Here is a 20,687-nt window from a genome sequence, read left to right as displayed (position 1 = left end):
TGATGAGGTTATCGACATTGCTCGGCAGATTGAGATGGTTCGCGGTCAGGAGAGGGTTGAGCGGGAGGCCAAGAGGCCTCGTGGTCAGGGTGGATTCAGCAGTGCTCCTTTTGGGGGTCAATTCCAGCACGGTAGAGGTCGTCATTTCAGACAGGCTCAGTCAGCTCGGATATTTCATCGGGGTGCATCATCTGGCCATGGTTCTCATAGCTCTCATCAGGGCCACTCATCACTTAGTGCCCTTCCAGTTCAGAGTTCGTCCCGTGCTCCACCTGTTCAGGGCTCTTCCATGCCAGGTTCTTCTACGAGTCATCCCGGTGCTAGGGGTTCCCTTCAGTTTCTGCCGCCAGCACCAGGGAGTTATTTTGAGTGTGGGGAGCTTGGGCATATGTGGAGGCAGTGTCCTCGTCGTCATGGAGGTCTATCTCAGTAAAGGAGTCAGCCTCCGACTACAGCCCCAACTACCTCACCATCCGCCCAGACAGCTCGGGGTGGAGGTCAGTCAGCTAGGGGTCGCCCTAGAGGGGGAGGCAGATCAGGGGGTGGTCAGGCCTGTTTCTATGCTCTCTCTGGTAGACCAGATGCTATTGCTTCAGATGCTGTGATTACAGGTATTGTCTCAGTATGCCACAGAGATACCTCAGTTTTATTTGACCCTGGTTCCACGTATTCATATGTTTCCTCGTATTTCGCCCATTTTCTGGATATGCCCCATGAGTCCTTAGTTTCATCTGTACATGTATCTACTCCTGTGAGTGATACTATTATTGTGGACCGCGTATATCGGTCATGTGTGGTGATTATTGGGGATCTGGAGACCCGAGTAGATCTATTATTGCTCAATATGGTTGACTTTGATGTGATATTGGGCATGGATTGGTTATCTCCATGTCATGCTGTTCTAGATTGTCACGCTAAGACGGTGACGTTGGCTATGCCGGGAATTCCGAGGGTTGAGTGGAGCGGTTCTATAGATTATGTACCAAGTAGTGTGATTTCATATTTGAAGGCTCAGCGCATGGTTGAGAAGGGTTGCCTATCTTATTTGGCTTTTGTGAGGGATGTTAGTGCAGAGACTCTTGTCATTTATTCTATTCCGGTGGTATGTGATTTTTCGGATGTATTTCCTGCAGACCTCCCGGGCATGCCGCCTGACAGGGATATTGACTTTGGTATTAATTTGGTGAGGTGCCGGGCACTCAGACAATTTCTATTCCACCGTATCGTATGGCATCGGCGGAGTTGAAGGAATTGAAAGAACAACTTCAGGAACTCCTTGATAAGGGGTTTATTCGGCCTAGTGTGTCACCTTGGGGTGCACCGGTTCTATTTGTGAAAAAAAAGGATGGTTCCATAAGAATGTGTATTGATTACAGGCAGTTGAACAAGGTCGCAGTCAAGAACAAGTATCCTTTGCCTCGTATTGATGATTTATTCAACTAGCTTCAGGGAGCGAGGGTGTTCTCCAAGATTGATTTGAGGTCCGGTTATCACCAGCTGAAGATTCGGGATTCAGATATTCTCAAGACAGCTTTCAGAACCCGATATAGCCATTATGAGTTTATGGTGATGTCTTTTGGGCTGACCAATGCCCCAGCAGCGTTCATGCATCTGATGAACAGTGTATTCCAGCCTTATTTGGACTCATTCGTCGTTGTATTCATTGACGACATCCTGGTGTATTCTCGTAGCCAGGAAGAGCACTCTCGGCATTTGAGGGCTTTATTGCAGAGATTGAAGGAGGAGAAGCATTATGCAAAGTTCTCTAAATGTGAGTTTTGGATCAGTTCAGTAGCATTCTTGGGGCACGTGGTGTCCAGTGAGGGTATTCAGATGGATCCGAAGAAGATAGAGGCGGTGCAGAGTTGGCCCAGACCGTCCTCAGCCACAGAGATTAGGGGCTTTCTTGGTTTGGCGGGTTACTACCGTCGCTTTGTGGAAGGATTTTCATCTATTGCATCGCCCTTGTCCAAATTGACCCAAAAGGGTGCTCCATTCAGGTGGTCGGATGAATGTGAGGAGAGCTTTCAGAAGCTCAAGACTGCTTTGACCACAGCTCCAGTGTTAGTCTTGCCATCAGCTTTAGATTCTTACACCATGTATTATGATGCCTCGAGGATAGGCATTGGTTATGTTTTGATGCAGGAGGGTAGGGCGATTGCCTATGCCTCGCGCCTGTTGAAGACCCATGAGAAGAACTATCCTATCCATGATCTTGAGTTAGCCGCCATTGTTCACGCCTTGAAGATTTGGCGTCATTATTTGTGTGGGGTTCATTGTGAGATCTATACTGATCACCAGAGTCTGCAGTATCTGTTAAAGCAGAAGGATCTTAATTTGCGTCAACGGAGATGGTTAGAGCTTCTTAAGGACTATGATGTCACTATCTTGTACCATCCGGGGAAGGCCAATATGGTGGCCGATGCTTTGAGTCGCCGGGCAGAGAGTTTGGGGAGTTTAGCCTATCTTCCAGCAGCATAGAGACCTTTGGCATTAGATGTTCAGACCTTGGCAGGCTAGCTTGTCAGATTGGATATTTCGGAGCCTAGTCGGGTATTGGCTTGTGTGGTCTCCAGGTCTTCTCATTATGACCGTATCAGGGAGCGTCAGTATGATGACCCTCACTTGCTCATTCTTCAGGACAGGGTTCAGAGAGATAATGCTAGGGATGTGACTATTGGTGATGACGGGGTGCTGAGAATGCAGGGCCGGATATGTGTGCCTAATGTAGATGGGCTTCGAGAGCTGATTCTTGAAGAGGCCCACAGCTCGCGGTATTCCATCCATCTGAGTGCCACGAAGATGTACCAGGATTTGAGGCAGCACTATTGGTGGAGGCGAATGAAGAAGGATATAGTTGGGTTTGTGACTCGGTGTCTAAACTGTCAACAGGTTAAGTATGAGCATCAGAGACCAGGTGGCTTGCTTCAGAGGTTAGAGATCCCAGAGTGGAAGTGGGAGCGGATCACTATGGACTTTGTAGTTGGGCTCCCACGGACTTCGAGGAAGTTCGACGCTATTTGGGTTATTGTGGATCGGCTGACCAAGTCCGCGCACTTCATTCCAATTGGTACTACTTACTCTTCAGAGTGGTTGGCTGAAATTTACATCCGAGAGATCGTTCACCTGCATGGTGTCCCAGTTTCCATCATTTCAGTTAGGGGTACTCAGTTCACATCGCAGTTTTGGAGGGCCGTGCAGCGAGAGTTGGGTACTCAGGTTGAGTTAAGCACAACTTTTCACCCTCAGACGGACGGGCAGTCCGAGCGCACTATTCAGATATTGGAGGACATGTTGCGTGCTTGTGTCATTGATTTTGGGGGTTCATGGGACCAGTTTCTGCCACTCGCGGAGTTTGCATATAACAACAGTTATCAGTCGAGTATTCAGATGGCTCCGTACGAGGCTTTGTATAGGAGGAGGTATAGATCTCCGGTTGGATGGTTTGAGCCGGGTGAGGCTAGGCTCTTAGGTACATACTTGGTCCAGGACGCATTAGATAAGGTGAAATTGATTCAGGAGCGGCTTCGCACGACACAGTCTAGGCAGAAGAGCTACGCGGATAGGAAGGTTCGTGATGTGTCTTTTATGGTTGGGGAGAAGGTTTTGCTGAAGGTATCACCCATGAAGGGTGTTATAAGGTTTGGGAAGAGGGGCAAGTTGATCCCCCGGTTCATTGGGCCTTTTGAGGTTCTTCAGAGGATAGGAAAGGTGGCTTATAAGCTTGCCTTGCCACCCAGCTTGTCGAGTGTGCATCCAGTGTTTCATGTTTCCATGCTCCGGAAGTATATTGGAGATATCCGTCCCATGTTTTGGATTTCAGCATGGTTCAGTTAGAGGGTGATTTGACTTATGATATGGAGCCGGTGGCTATTTTGGATCGGCAAGTTCGAAGGTTGAGGTCAAAGGATATAGCTTCAGTGAAGGTGCAATGGAGAGGTCAGCCTGTGGAGGAGGCTAGTTGGGAGACCGAGCGGGAGATGCGGAGCAGATATCCATGCTGACTCCAGGTATGTTTCTAGACCCGTTCGAGGACGGACGGATGTTTAAGAGGGGGAGGATGTAACGACTCGGCTGGTCGTTTCGAGAGTTATAACCCTGTTTTCCCCATTCCTACTTCTTTTTGTATTATTCAGCTATATTATGTTATATCGGGTTAGTTGGTTCGAATCCGGAAGGAACTCGGGGTGAAATGAGACACTTAGTCTCATAATTGAAAATTTTAAGTTAGAAAAGTGGACCGGATATGGACCTATATGTAAACGACCTCGGATTTGAATTTTGATGATTCCAATAACTCCGTATGGTGATTTTGGGCTTAGGAGCGTGTCCGGAATATTATTTGGAAGTCTGTAGAGGAATTAGGCTTGAAATGCCAAAAGTTTTATTTTTGAGAAGTTTGACCGGGGGTTGACTTTTTGATATCGGGGTCGGAATCTGATTCTAAAAATTGGAATACCTCTGTTATGTCATTTAGGACTTGTGTGCAAAATTTGAGGTCAATCAGACGTGATTTGATAGGTTCCGGAGTTGTTTGTAGAAACTAGAAATTCAAAGTTCATTAGGCTTGAATTGGGGTGTAATTCATGGTTTTAGCGTTGTTTGAGGTGATTTGAGGATTCGACTAAGTTCGTATGATGTTTTAGGACTTATTGGTATATTTGGTTGAGGTCCCGAGGGCCTCGGGTGAGTTTCGAATGGTTAACGGATCAAAAATTGAACTAGAACAGCTACTGCAATTTCCTTCTGTTGAAAATTGCTTCTGCCAATAAATCGAGCCCAGATCGAGCTCAGGGTCGAGGGCCACGATCGAAGCCCAGATCGAGCACAGAGTCGAGGGCCACGATCGAAGGCACGATCGAGCTCAGGGTCGAGGGCCACGATCGAAGCCCAGATCGAGCACAGAGTCGAGGGCCACGATCGAAGGCACGATCGAGCTCTGGATCGAGAACCAGGATCGAGGGGCAGGATAGAGGACCAAGATCGAGGACCTCGATCAAAGGCCAAGATCGATGGCCAAGATCGAGGCAGAACCGAGGATGTGTGGGCAGAATTATAAAAACAGGGACTTCGTCCCATTTATCATTTTTGACAAATTGGAGCTTGGGGAGAGGCAATGTTTGATATATTTTCAAGGAAAACTTGAGGTAAGTCCCTTGTGATCATTTCTACTCCATAATATTGAATTATCATCGAGTAATCCGACTAGATTACATGATTTTGAGGCGTAAATCAGAGATTGAAACTTAGAAATTTGGAAATTAGATTTGTAGATTTGAGGGTCGAGTTGAGGTCGAATTTTGGTAAATTTGGTATGGGTAGACTCGTGGTTGAATGGGCTTTCGGATTTTGTAGCTTTTGTCGGGTTCCAAGACGTGGGCCCCACAGGAGAATTTTGAGCCAATTTCGGGTTTTGGTCTAATTTTGAAGCTTTTCTTGTGGAATTAATTCCATTAGCATATATTGATGGTATTATACTGATTGTGAATAGATTTGGAGCATTTGGAGGCCGAGTCCAGAGGCAAGAGCATTGCGGGGTAGAGATTTGACCGGTTTGAGGTAAGTAACGATTGTAAATCTAGTCCTGAGGGTATGAAACCCCAAATTTTGTATCATTCTACTATTTTTAGTGACGCACATGCTAGGTGACGGGTGTGTGAGCGTGCACTGTTGGGGATTTGTGACTTGGTCCGCCCCGTAGCAACTGTAAAGTTGCATACTTTGTTGAAACCATTGATACTTATATGATTTAGAAAGATTTTATGTAAATTGGGTTGAATGCCATGTTTGGGCCTTGCGCCAATGCTGTTTGGACCCTTAGGGGCTGTTTCGTATCATCCTCTCACTGTTTTCGATTGAAAAAAATCTATACTCAGTCATGTTTATACTTGTTTACTGCATAACTCAGTTTTATGACTCTATTTGATACATATAAATGTTTTGGGCCGAATGCCCTGTTTTACTGAAATGCCCGAGTGGCTTGATTTGTGAGGACGAGAGTGGATCGGGGCTACCCGCCTGCAGCATACTTGTGACTGAGTGAGGCCGAGGGCCTGATTGGCAAGGATGAGTGTGGATCGGGGCTGCCTGCCTGCAGCATATTTTATTATTATCGCACGTGAGTTGTCCGTGCAGATTATAGCGCTTGGGCTGAAGGAGCCCCTTCGGAGTCTGTACACACCCCCAGTGAGCGCAGGTACCTACTGAGTGCGAGTGCCGAGTGCCGAGTGCTGAGTGACTGGGAGGCAAGAGTGATTGTGAGGTATGCCCGAGTGGCAAGAGTGATTGTGAGGTATGCCCGAGTGGCAAGAGTGATTGTGAGGTATGCCCGAGTGGCAAGAGTGATTGTGAGGTATGCCCGAGTGGCAAGAGTGATTGTGAGGTATGCCCGAGTGGAACGAGTGACTGTGAGGTCTGCCCGAGTGGCTGTTTATGATTTTATCTTTTTTGCTCACCTTTGCATTGAGCCTTTGTTTGAAAAACTATTGGAAAATAAAAATGATTTTTATTGGAACTGGGTTTAAACGAGATGTTTGATTCAAATCATGATTTTTAAGAGCATGTGGTATTTTACTGAGATTTCCTGATATGAACGTTATATGCTTCATTGCTCGTCACTACTGCTTAGTCTTTATTTATTGTTGTTACTTACTGAGTTGGCGTACTCACGTTACTCCCTGCACCTTGTGTGCAGATCCAGCTGTGGCTGGACACGGTAGCGGTTATTAAGTGTTCTGGTTGCAGATTTTCTTGGAGATAGCAAGGTAGTTGCTTGGCGATCGCAGCCCCTGCTCTTCTCCCTCTTATCTTCCTCTAGTAGTATTTAGCTATTTTTCCAGGCTGAGTTAGCCTTGATATTGTTAGACAGATTATAGTAGATGCTCATGACTAGCGACACCCCGATGTCGGCTTCTCTTTTCCGCACTTCTGTTTTTCTTTGATTTGAACTCTTTAAATGGAGGTTTTTATGTTAAATAACCTTGAAATTATCTTTGAAATGAAAATATCATTTTGTTTTGGAAATGAGTCGGCTTGCCTAGTTCCACGATAGGCGCCATCACGACAGGGGGTTAGTTTTGGGTCGTGACAACCATGTAGTGGTATAATCTATTTTTATTTGTACCTTCTCCATGTAGTAGAGAAATTGAACCACAAATCATGTTAGAATCATGTTTAGACTATGTGTTGGCAGTGTAGGGACCCACAAAGGTCGTGTACATGATGAATTATCTGCTAAATTATTGTTTTGTACTCAGTCATAGTTTTACTTGTTTATTTTATCTCAGTCTCTATTGTTCCTTGTTGACACATTATATCATTTTTGTTGAGGCTGACTTTCATGATCACTGAGAGCCCGAGAGACTGGAGAGATGGATGACTAAGTAAGGCCAAGAGCCTGATTGTGAGATATTGATACTATAGCACGTGAGTTGTCCGTGCGGATCTAGATATTATACTATAGCACGTGAGTTGTCCGTGCGGATCTAGATATTATACTATAGCACGTGAGCTATCCGTGCGGATTATAGCGCTTGGGCTGAAGGAGCCCTTCGCAGTCTGTACACACCCCTAGTGAGCGCATGTACCTACTGAGTGCGAGTGCCGTATGCCGAGTACCGAGTGTTGAGTGATTGAGAGGAATGAGTGACTGTGAGGAAAGAGTGATTATGAGGTTGGAGTGAATGGGAGGACTGAGTGATTGTTGCTCTGAGAGGATGCATTGATTTCATTATTTTTGCACTTCAGCTGTCATATATCACTATTTTGGAAATTTCTGAGAGATATTATCTTCTGTTTCAGTTGAACTTGATATGAAATTACTGTTTAGGTCTTAAATGTTGAACTTGAAAGCATGCCTACCTTCTTATGTTAGAAATTACTGTAATTGGACTTAGCTGTGAAGCTTTTCACCTCTTTCAATTCTTTCTTTAGTATTGTTACTTACTGAGTTGGTTGTACTCATACTACACCATGCACTTCGTGTGCAGATCCAGGTGTTCCCAGACACAGTGGATGTTGATTTCTTCGCGTAGTTGATCTTCATGAGATTCTGAGGTAGTTGCTGATGTTTCTCAGAACTTGTCTCTCCTTATCTATCTTCTTACTTATTGTATTTAGTCTCGAGCTATTATAGGCCGTGTTTTCCATACTTATGATATATAGATGCTCATGTACTCTATGACACCCCGATAGTTGGGAATTTCCGCGTTGTGTTTTGGATTTTCTATCCTTTTTATGAGGAGTTTTATTATTTAAATTGCTTTACATCCATTTTCTGTTAAAAGTGTTGGAGTCATTTCGTAAATGTCGGCTTGCCTAGTACAACGATAGACACCATCACGACAGGTTAGGATTTTGGGTCGTGACAAGTTGATATCAGAGCCTAGGTTACATAGGTCTCACGAGTCATGAGCAGGTTTAGTAGAGTCTTGCGGTTTGGTACGGAGACGTATGTACTTATCTTCGAGAGGTTGCCGAACCCTTAAGAAATTTCACATTCTTGTATTCTTGTCGTGCAGATTTGTTGGTTCCGGTAACTAAACTTCTGTATTCTATTCTCTCACAAATGGTGAGGACACGTGCTACCAGACAGGATGGACGGCCACCAGTACCAACAACTAGGGCCACAAGAGGCCGAGGTCACGGTGAAAGTTTTCGTGCAAAGATAGTGAATGCCATCACTAACTTTTGCTTACCTATGACTATAATGAAAGCATTTTTGAAAAAGGAGACCGAACCTTGCTTCCGAGGTTGCCTACATTTTCTTGGCTATAAAGGAATCAGGTTAGTGTAGTTTTGGAAATATTTCGTAGATGGGACTACGGAACACTGGAGTTAAGACTGCTACTATTGTTGTTGTTACTGTTACTTGCTATTGTTATTGTTACTTGCCACTTTCATCAAAAGAAAAAGAGAAGAGAAAACTACATATGTCTGCATACTAAGAGTTACAAAATTCCCATCTATATGCCTTATGGAGTCAAATCTTGATTCTTGACTTTCTCGCTTGTGTTGATCTTAGATATGATCTTAATGCTTTTTGAATCTCAGTCACTCGCTTTCCTAATCTGAAATTGAGAACATAAATCTTGAGAGTTGGGTTACTGACACATTATCAAAGTCAACTCCAACTATCTTGTGATCGAAAGACTTCTCTCTTTTGATGAGAACTGAAACTGCAAGCTTTAATTTTCACAACTTGTGCTCTATGGCGGGGCCTGCAAAGCCATCAAACACGAACAAAACGAACAAAATTTTCTGCCCCAGTTTGGCACTGAGATAATTTTGTGAGTTATTAGGTAAAATGTAATAATTCGACCGATCGTTTTGATCTCTAGCGCGTCGTTCAGCGGTTTGAGGTCTTGAGTAGATTCACTCAAGGTATTATGACTTGTACGTGTAGTCAGATTTGAATTTCGTGAAGTTCAGAGTTGAATTGGAATAAAAATTCTAATTTTTGAAAGCTTTAAGTTGGAAGAATTGACTAAGGTTTGACTTTTGAGTAAACGACCTTGGAATCGAGATTTGAAGGTTCCAATAGGTTCGTATGATGATTTCAGACTTGGGCGTATGTTCGGGTTGAGTATCGGATCACTCGGGAGCATTTCGGTGCTTATTGTAGAATGCTGGCATTTTGAAAGTTTTAGAATTTCATAAGTTTGGTTTGAAGTGGATTTTGATGTTATTGATGTCCGTTTGGGGTTCCGAGCATTGGAATAGGTTTGTATAGTGATTTGTGACTTGCATGCAAAGTTTGGCGTCATTCCGGAATGTTTTGAAATGGTTCAGATGCATTGGTCGAAGTTTGAAAGTTTAAACAAGGATTTCGATTGTCGACCCATAGTTTCGATGTTGTTTGGCATGATTTGAGTCCTCGACTAAGTTCGTAATGTGTTTTAGGATGCGTTGGTATATTTGGTCAAGGTCACGAGGGCCTCGGGTGGATTTCAGTTGGTTAACAGATCGGATTTTGGACTTAAGGTAAAGCTGGAGAATTCTGGTTGCTGGTGCAACCGCTTCTGCGGAAGCTTCATCGTAGAAGCGACCTCGCAGAAGCAAGGTAATTGCCGCAGAAGTGGCTGGAAAGGAAGCTGGGCAGAGGCTGCTTGCTCATCGCAGAATCTGGGCTCTAGGCACACCTGCGCATCCGCAGGAGCAAAAATATTGAGCGCAAGAGTGGATGGCATCGCAGAAGCAGCAGTGGCTCACACTTGCGTGTGCGCAGAAGCGGAGCCCTTGTCCGCAGGTGCGAAGGGGCTGTCACTAGTACTGCTTTGCAGATGCGCATGTTTGGCCACAAAAGCGAGTCCGCTGGTGCGATAAATTCGTCTACAGGTGCGAAAGTCGCTGGACAGTTGTCACGACCTCAATTTTCCTCCGTAGGATGTCGTGATGGCACCTAGTCTCTAAGACTTGGTAAGCCTAATAATTTGCGGAATAACTGAATATACAACTTGTCACGCCCCAAAATCGGGGAGAGCGACCGGCGTTGTGATGACCCAAAATGTCATCTTTAAATTTAATAAGTAATTTTGTGTTCTAAGACCTCAAAAAGCACCATTTATCATTCCTCGACTTGCGTACACAGTCCGTACAATTTTCCGGAAAGTTTTTATGTGAAAAATAGATTAAAATGGGAAATAGAGTTTTAAAATTCAAGTGAGTTGACCTTAGTCAACATATTTAGCAAACGGACCCGGATCAGTATTTTGTCAGTTCCAGTAACTCCGTATCGTAATTTGGGACTTGGGCGTATACCCGGAATTTAATTTGGACATCTCTAGCTCAAGTTATGACCATTTAATAGAACTAGCAATTTAAAGGCTAAATGTTCCAAGTTTGACCACGGGGTTGACTTTTTGATATCGGAGCCGGAATCCGATTCTGGAAATTTGAACAGCTTCGTTATGTCATTTATGACTTGTGTGCCAAATTTGAAGTCATTCCGGATTCATTTAATATGTTTTGGCACGAGATTTGCAAATTGAAAGTTTAAAACTCAAAGTTCGAATCGGGTGTGAATTGTAATTTCAGTGTTGTTTGACGTGATTTTAGACCCCGAGTCAGTTGGTATTATGTTACGGGACTTGTTGGTATATTCGAGCGGGGTCCCGAGTACCCCGAGAGTGAAACGGATCAAAATCGGAACAAGAATTGGACTTAAGCAAAATCTGAAATTTTGAGTTCTGGTGTAATCGCACCTGCGGAATTTTGACCGCAGGTGTGAGCTCGCAGAAGCGAGACTTCCATCGCAGATGCGGTCTTCGCAGGTGCGGCCCTTTTGCGTAGAACCGGACGTCGCAGGTGCGACATTTTGTCCGCAGGTGCGGAACCTTGCCTGGTAGACCTACTTCGCAAATGCGAGCTTTGTCTCGCAAATGCGAGACCGCAGGTGCAAAAATATAGCCCGCAAATGCGAAAATGCTGGGCAGAATACATAAAATCGGGTCTTAGCCATTTTTACTCATTTTTCAGTTTTAAGTCTCGGATTTGGGCGATTTCAAGAGGGATTTTCACAACTTTGAACTTGGTAAGTGTTCTTTATCATATAGTGATTGTATTTCACAAATCCATGTCTATATTCATCATTTATCTCGGATTTAGATGGAAGAAATTGGAATTTTTGTAAAACTTTCCAAAAAGGAAAAATTAAGATTTGAAGGTCCATTTGATATCGGAATTGGATAAATTTGATATGGTTGAACTCGTATCGGAACGGGTGTTCGGATTTCGCGAGTTTTCCCGGGATTTGACATGTGGGTCCCACTGCCGAATATTTTAATGAATTTCGGATTTTTATCCGGAAAATTTGTAAATTCATATGGAATTAATTCCTATGATTAGTATTGAATATATTGAATTATTTGTGAATAGATTTGAAGCTTTCGGAGGCAAATTTAAAAGGGAAAGCTGTGGTTGAATAATTGATTGGAATTTGCAAAGAGAGGTAAGTGTCGTGGTTAATCTTGACTTGAGGGAATAGAACCCTTAAATTATTTGTTATGTAAATTGCATGTGAATGACGTATAGGCGAGGTGACGAGTGTCTATACGTCGTCAAATTAATTGTTTGCCTGCTTACTTAAAAAATCATAAATTGTTTGTAATCATAAATTAATTATTATAATAATTATTTCTCTCTTATTCTTTGTCAAATATTAATTCTTGAATTCTTGCATTAATTGTTACATGCTATTTGAATTATATGCCTTAATTATTTTTTGACATTTAGCATATTAAATATTAAACTGCCTATTTGCTCCCTAATTTCCATAATGATTTGCTATTTTTCATTGTTTGCTTCATAATTAAACCATAATTATTGTATGCTTGTTGTCTTATAATTTTATATTAATTGTTATATTTATTGGGAAAATTTCGTCTATAAAAATTGGTAAATGAATATGTTGGAGGAGCGATTTGCACGCCGCAACATGATTGATTATAATGAATATATTGGAGGATCGGGTTGCATGCCGCAACAGACTTATTAAAAGTCTATATTGGAGGATCGGGTTGCACGCCGCAACAGACTTATTTAAAAGTCGACATAGTGAGAGCGGGTTGCACGCTGCAACAGAATTGATGGAAGTGATAATTGGTTATGACTGCTGTGTTGGCTTCAATTATTATAAATGAGTTACCTGATTTATTTCTATTATTGTTGCTATTACTAATATTGCGTACAGGTAATGTAAGTGACCCGCCTTTGCCTCGTCACTACTTCGTCGAGGTTAGGCTCAGCACTTACTAGTACATGAGGTCGGTTGTACTGATACTACACTCTGCACTTTTTGTGCAGATTTTGGAGTTGGTCCCAGCGGCGTACCGTAGACTTGCTCGGATTTCAGCTACCAGAGGAGACTTGAGGTATAGCTGCATGGCGTCCGCAGTTCTGGAGTCCCCGTCTATTTTACTTTAGCTGTGTGATTATTTCCAGACAATTTTATTTTATTCAGACCTTATTTGTATTTATTCTAGAAGCTCGTGCACTTGTGATACCAATTCTGGGATGGTATTTAGACACCGTTGTTTTTATGGATTATTCACTATATTTCAAACTTGCTTCCGCATTTGTTCTTGAATTATTAATAATTTAAAAATTGTTTAAAAATTGGTTAATATTATTCTAACGATGGCTTGCCTAGCAAGTGAAATGTTAGGCGCCATCACGGTCCGAAGGTGGAAATTTCGGGTCGTGACAGACGCTCAACCGAGTAAACCCGGCCGAGCAAGCCTATTAGATTTCCTTCTACCCAAACTCATCCATGAATAAAGAGGAGATGTACTCCATTAATCAAACACTGAAAAGATTTCATTAACAATTTCCATTTCATTTTAATTAGCAGCTTCATTTAAAATTTCCAAATTATAACAAGTTTATAGATATAATGAAAAATATGTTTGCCAAAAATACCAACACATCTAGTTCAATTCCCAACATCAAACACCACCCACAACCTGTCTACGTAGCCTCTAAGTACAACATAAGAGTAGTATGGAGGTGCCGACAACAAGGCCCCGGCTATACCTTAAAACACAATGTACAACTCAAATGACATCAGGCCCCGGAATAGAGTAGGCTCACCAAAACCTGCTGAATAGAGAGTGACTGCTAACGAGGACCAAAGTTGCCGCTGATGAACCACCTGCATCCATTGAAGATGCAGCACCCCCGACAAAAGGGACGTTAGTACATATAAAATAGTACTAGTATGTAAAGCTAATTGTCCGCTTTTAAAATAGAATGCCAATATAAGAGAGGGAAAATCATGAGAACAACAATCAACAATCAATGATATCCAAATGCCAAGTTAAAATATAACAATTTCCAAAATACGAAGATAATATATTTTTTTGGTTGGGAGATCCTTAGCACCGATATACCACTGTTCACAATGCCAATATTCATAGTACCAATACCACCGTTCACAGTACCAATATTTACAATACCAATACCACCGTACTTTTAGCACGGAGTCCGATCACGACCCGATCGGCTAGGCCATCTCATTAGAGACATCAACCACAATCACTCTCAATACCAATACCACCGTACTTTTAGCACGGTGTCCGATCACGACCCGATTAGCTAGGCCATCTCATTAGAGACACCAACTACAATCACAATTTAAATTATAATTTCCAGCACAATCACCACCATGTGTACGGCATGGTATCCGATCACGACCCGATCGGCTTGGCTATCTCACCACAATGTAGTGTGGATTGATATCATCCATTTCTATCAATCATATCATCCCAATTAAGGGGAATAATTTTATCACATCAATCTCATCCCCAATAAGGGGAATAATCACAATCCACTCCTATACTGGCAGGTGTAGTTTCGGGGTTAGGTTATTTCAACCTACCCTTCCTCGGTGACTATCGATACTCCCAAAATATTATTGATTTGCTGTAACGACCCGACCGGTTATTTTGAGTATTATAATCCCGTTCCCCAATTTACTGCTCAATTTATGCCTTATAATTGATTTATGACTTATCGGGTTAGTTGGTTCGGGTCCGGAAGGATTTCAGAGTGAAATGAGATACTAAGTTGGAAAAGTTGACCGGATATTGACTTATATGTAAACGATCTCGGAATTTAATTCTGATGATTCCAATAGTTCCGTGTGGTGATTTTGGGCTTAGGAACGTGTCCAAAAAATTATTTGGAGGTCCGTAGTGGAATTAGACTTGAAATGCCGAAAGTTAAATTTTTGGGAAGTTTGACCGGGGGTTGACTTTTTGATATCGAGGTCGGAATCCGATTATGGAAATTGGAATAGCTTCGTTATGTCATTTATGACTTGTGTGCAAAATTTGAAGTCATTCCGGATTGATTTGATGTATTTCGGCACAAGATATAGAATTTGAAAGTTCAAAGTTTATTAGGCTTGAATTGAGGTACGATTCGTGGTTTTAGCGTTGTTTGATGTGATTCGAGGCTTCGACTAAGTTCGTATGATGTTTTAGGACTTGTTGGTATATTTGGTTGAGGTTCCAAGGGGCTCGGGTGAGTTTCGGGATGGTTTCGGACCATTTCTAGGCCCATTTTAATTCCTGGTTTCTGCCTACAGAGGTGTGCACCGCGATCGCGAACATTCGGTCGCGTTCGCGAAGAGCAAACAACAGTTTGGAGCCTTGTGAATCGTGTACTGACCCGATTTTGGAAATCTCTATTGCATAAGGCTGACTTTGGAAGCTTATATGTAGAAATATATAAGGAATTAGGAGATGAGAAACAAATGAAAGTTATAGCCCTTGGTGTCTAGTATTTATAAAGTTACACCATTTGCAATTTGGAGTTTTGTATAAAACGTTATGACCATTATACTAGAGGCTGTCTGGAGGAGTTAGGGGAGTTTGTTCTTCGCGATTGGTTTTCCGCGATCGCGAAGAGCAATTTTGGGGCTGAAAAATTTTGTGCTTCGCGATCGCGAAGAGTAAATGCGTGGACAGAAGATATATTTTGAAATTTCGGCCATTTTAACACATTTGGAGCTATGGAGCTCGGATTGAAGCGATTTTTGAGGCGATTTTCACCATATGGATTGGGGTAAGTGTTCTATATCCGAAAGTGATTATACTTCATGATTATATGGTTATATTCATCATTTATTTCGGATTTAAATGGAAGAAAATCAAATGTTTTGCAAAATCTTCCAAAAATGAAAATTTAAGATTTGGAGGTCGAGTTGTTATCGGAATTTGATAAAATTGGTATGATTGAACTCGTATCGGAATGGATGTTCGGATTTTGCAACCTTTGTCGGGTTCCGAGATGTGGGCCCCACGAGCGATTTTTGAGCTAAATTTCAGATTTTTATGGAAAATTAATATTTTCTTAGGGAATTAATTTCAATAAATTTTATTGACTGAATCGAATTAATTGTGGCTAGATTCGAAGCATTTGGAGGCCAATTCACAAGGCAAAGGCATAGCAGAGTAAAGCATTACACGGTTTGAGGTAAGTAACACTTCTAAACTTGGTTCTGAGGGTATGAATCCCCGAATTTGGTATGATATAAATTGTTTGGAGGTGACACTCACGATAGGTGACGAACATATGGACGTGCACCATATAAATTATGTCTTGAAAAAATCTTGTGCAGTTGTAAGATTAATGAATCATGTTATTACCTGAACATTCTCTACGTGTTAGAGAAATTGAGTTGAAACTCCTATTAAAGATCATGTTTAGGCTATGTGTCAATATTTTGGGACCCATGGGGCCGTGTTGATGTTGAATTAATTGTTCAAAAATATATATTTCACACTCAGTAATAATTATCCATTGTGAGGATACTTATGGGATTGAGCTGCGCAACGCAGCGGGCCATAATGACTTTATACATCATTATTATATGGATCGGGGTTGCCCGTCTGCAGCAGGCCTTATAGGCTTTACTATTTTATGGATCGGGGCTGCCCGCCTGCAGCAGGCCTTATTGGCTTTACTATTTTGTGGATCGGGGCTGCCCGCCTGCAGCAGGCCTTATAGGCTTTATTATTATACGGATCGGGACTGTCCGCCTGCAGTAGGCCATAAAGGCTTTATATTACGCTTGGGATGAAGGAGCTCATCCAGAGTCTGTACATCCCCAGTGAGCGTAGATGATTATATATATTCGGGATGGACTTCCCAGGGCATGGACTTGCCTTACTTACGATGATTATATATATATTCGGGATGGATTTTCCAGGGCATGGACTTGCCTTACTTATTTGTATTGTAATGAGTTTACCTGGGCATGGATCTTGTCCGTATCAGTTATATTTGGGGATAAAATTATCCCAGGGCTGGATTGGCCTTATACGGTACTGGATGACTGACTATCAGTTGATGTGTATTTATATACGGGTTGGAACACCCCTAGGCTGGATTGGCCATAAACAGTACCGAGTGACCCGGTAATTTGTGACTAGTATTTACATGAGGTCTTTCTACTGAGATGTCACATTTCTCATATCATGCAGTATTGATCTATTTCACTTGTACTGAGTTTAACTGTTGAACTTGAAAGCATGCCTACATTTTGTACCATTATTTATATTAGACTGTACCTGCGGAGCTCGTCACTACTTTCAGCCTAGAGGTTAGTCTTGTTACTTATTGAGTTGGTTGTACTCATACTACACTCTGCACCTTGTGTGCAGATCCAGGTGCTTCCGGATACGGCGACTGTTAGACCTCAGGGTGTTACCAGTTGGAGACTATCAGGGTAGCTGCCTGGCATCCGCTGACCTTGTCTCTCTTTCCTTCAGTTATTGTACTGTTCTATACTTTCAGATAGTGGTTTTTATCAGTCAGACATTGTATTCATATTAGATGCTCATGTACTTAGTGACACCGGGTTTTGAGAGTGTTATATTCATATTTGTGAGATTTTTTCCGCTGAATTTAGTTATTTTATTTTCAAATTTAAAAGATATGGTGGTTTATTAAGATTTTGGGCTTGCCTAGTATTGAGATAGGCGCCATCACGACTGGTGAGATTTTTGGGTCGTGACATTTGCTTACAAAGGAAATAACAATACAAATACATTTAACTCATAACCTTTCATACCGTATATAGCCTCATTGGAACTTTCAACATTTTTAACATCATTATTTCATTGGCTCTCTTGGCCATACATATGATTCTTCATTCATAGCACAATGGTCGTATTTCATATTCCACACTTTCATTTATTCCCTTTCATGGATCATTATCATAAATATCAACAAATATTATATTCCGAAAATCACAACTTTAAGTTCATTAGTAATGTAGACTTCAAACACAATGGATTTCTTTCCAAGAAATGGAGTAAAATGATTGGCAATCGAAGCACAAGTTAAAATCATAAACAAGTAGCACACCATTTATTATTGAAATACTTTTCCCCAAAAAGGGCAATACACAATTTCCACTCACGAATATGTAAGAATGCAAAACACATTGAAAATACTCATAAAGCATAGCATTAGTTAAAATAGTCACATTGGGGCATGACTTGAGGACATAAGCTTTTAGGAAAATCTACTTTTGAAGTAATTTTGGAATAGTTGAATCAAGGCTCATTTCATAATCTTTCTCACGTCATCTCATTTCATTGGCACCTCTGGCCACAAGTATAACTTTCATTCTTGGCACAGTGGCCACACTTTATATCTTCAACTCACTTCTTTTACTTTCAAGTATCTTTATAGATTATCAACAACAAGGCATTTCCAATCAAGACTTCAGGTGCACATATGAGTAATTAAGAGTCTTAAGCATATCGAGTTTTTCTCACACAAGTTGGCATCATAACTTTCATTTGAAACACGACTCAAAGCCATAACATTTTAATACACAATCCATACTTTGAACATATATCTTTCGACATAAGGCTCATTCGGAATAATCAAGTTTATAAGGAATAACTCGGAACATAGGAATTAGGAACTTGAGTCAATCATGCTTGAAACTTACGGGAACATCATGGAATTTAATTCTAAGAGAGTAGTTTAGCCAACATACCTCAATTGAGCTTCCTTAAACTCTAAAATATTTCGGAATTCTTAGCAACTTCAATCTATTTTAGAAATATAACAAATTAAACCAAAATTAGGAGGATGATCATGGTTCTAGCTCATTTGAGAATTTTATCAAATACTAGGTGTGCATTAAGGTTTCAAGGTCCTCCTATGGTGGATTCCATAATCCTAAACCCATTATCTACCATTCTTAGCTCAACAATCTTCTCACACCCTTTGATAACATATGCATGCAAGATGAACAACTCCCATGCCCAAAACTTATCTTACTAATTACTCAATTCTAGATAAAATTCAAGATTGAGGGTTAGGGTGTAGAATATTACCTTTAGGATGAAGACCTTGTGGCTTTTCCTTGTTAATCTTCCAAGTTTGAGCAAGAATTAAAGAACAATTGGTGAGGAACACTTTCCCACTCTAGGGCACTCTCTCACTCTAACAATATCAGGTTTTAGCTCAAGAAATTACTTAACCCCTCTCTCTACCCGGCCTTGGGGGTATTTAATAGGCTCCAACATGCACGGCTGTGCACTTGGGCAAGTGGCCACGCATCTGGCTGCGCACACAAGGCAGAAACTCCCAAATATGTGCGGCCGCGCATCTGGGCGCGCATATGATATAGGTTCAGTAAAATGGCCATAACGTTATGTATACATATCCAAATGATAAATGGTTTGATGCGTTGGAAACTATACTCAAAGGGCTTTAATTTGATAGGTAGATCACCACCTAAGTTATTATATTGAGGGAGTTACATGCATTTGAAGTCGGATCTTATGTCAATTGAAACATTCTTTCCACTTAATGTATCCAACTTATTCCACAGAAGTTCTTGCCATTCACAAAACTCCTTAGTATGTTCCAACACACCTTAAACATACATTAGCAATTCAAAATGATGTGGCTCTATCCCATAGGTCTCCTTTAATACTCAAATAGGTTATTCTCAAATACCATTGGCACACTTTAAAATCTTAAATCATTAGAAAAATTTTACGGGGCCTTACAGAACTTAACTCAAATCTCAACACATGATACATAATTAGAAACTGCGATTCAAGTAGTTACAACTACCCAAAACCCGGTAGAAATAAGTCCCATACTTCTAAGAGAAAATACTAAGTGTCTCTATACATCAGAGTCTAAAGATAATAAGGAAAAAACAACATAACAAGGATAGAGGGGGACTCCGAGGTCTGCGGACGCTGGCAGATGTACCTTGAAGTCTCCACACACAGGCTATATCACTAGTATCTGGCCTGGTAGGAAGAACCTTGATATACACAAAACGATGTGCTGAAGTGTAGTATGAGTACACCACAACGATACCCAGTAAATGCCAAGCCTAACCTAGGTAGAGTAGTGACGAGGTCAGGTCAGGGCCCTACTAGAATAAAAGGGAACAAGGCAGAAGATATAATGATATGATGAAATGACCGAGAATTTAACAATGAGAAATTACAGAAAGGTAACAATACAACAAATAGAGGTAAAAAGCAGGGGCTCTCCCGAGGTATCACCTCGTAGTCCCAAATGTAAATACACAATAGGGGGATCTCCCGAGGTACCGCCTCGTAGTCCCAAAAGAAAATATGCAACAGGGGGATCTCCCGAGGTACCGCCTCGTAGTCTCACAAGTAAATATTCAATAGGGAATCTCCCGAGGTACTGCCTCGTAGTCCCAAAAGTAAATACATGATAGGGGGATCTCTCGATGTATCGCCTCGTAGTCCCAAAAGTAAATATGCGAAAGGGGAATTTCCCGAGGTACCGCCTCGTAGTCCCAAAGGTAATTATGCAACAGGGGATCTCCCGAGGTACTGCCTCGTAGTCCAAAAAGTAAATATATAACTCATAACCTATGGAACAATGAATTTACAGCAAGAAATCATACAATTAAAGACTGAATACAAGATCACGGAGGCAAGTAGTTCAACTAAGCATGTTGCACAAATTTCAAGTAAAAGTTAAGACATATAGGCATGCAATACTAAGCTAAACATGATAACTACACATGCTAAGGTAACTCAGTTAAGGAATTAAAAGAAGATTACTCAACAAGAACCAAAATTATCACATTTAGCCCGTGTACGCACTCGTCACCTCGCGTACATGACATACAACCAATTGTTACAACAGTACCAAATTCTAAGGCG

Source organism: Nicotiana tomentosiformis, chromosome 7 (assembly GCF_000390325.3).
Source record: "Nicotiana tomentosiformis chromosome 7, ASM39032v3, whole genome shotgun sequence".
In the NCBI taxonomy this organism is placed as follows: Eukaryota; Viridiplantae; Streptophyta; class Magnoliopsida; order Solanales; family Solanaceae; genus Nicotiana; species Nicotiana tomentosiformis.
This window is presented reverse-complemented; position numbering follows the sequence as displayed.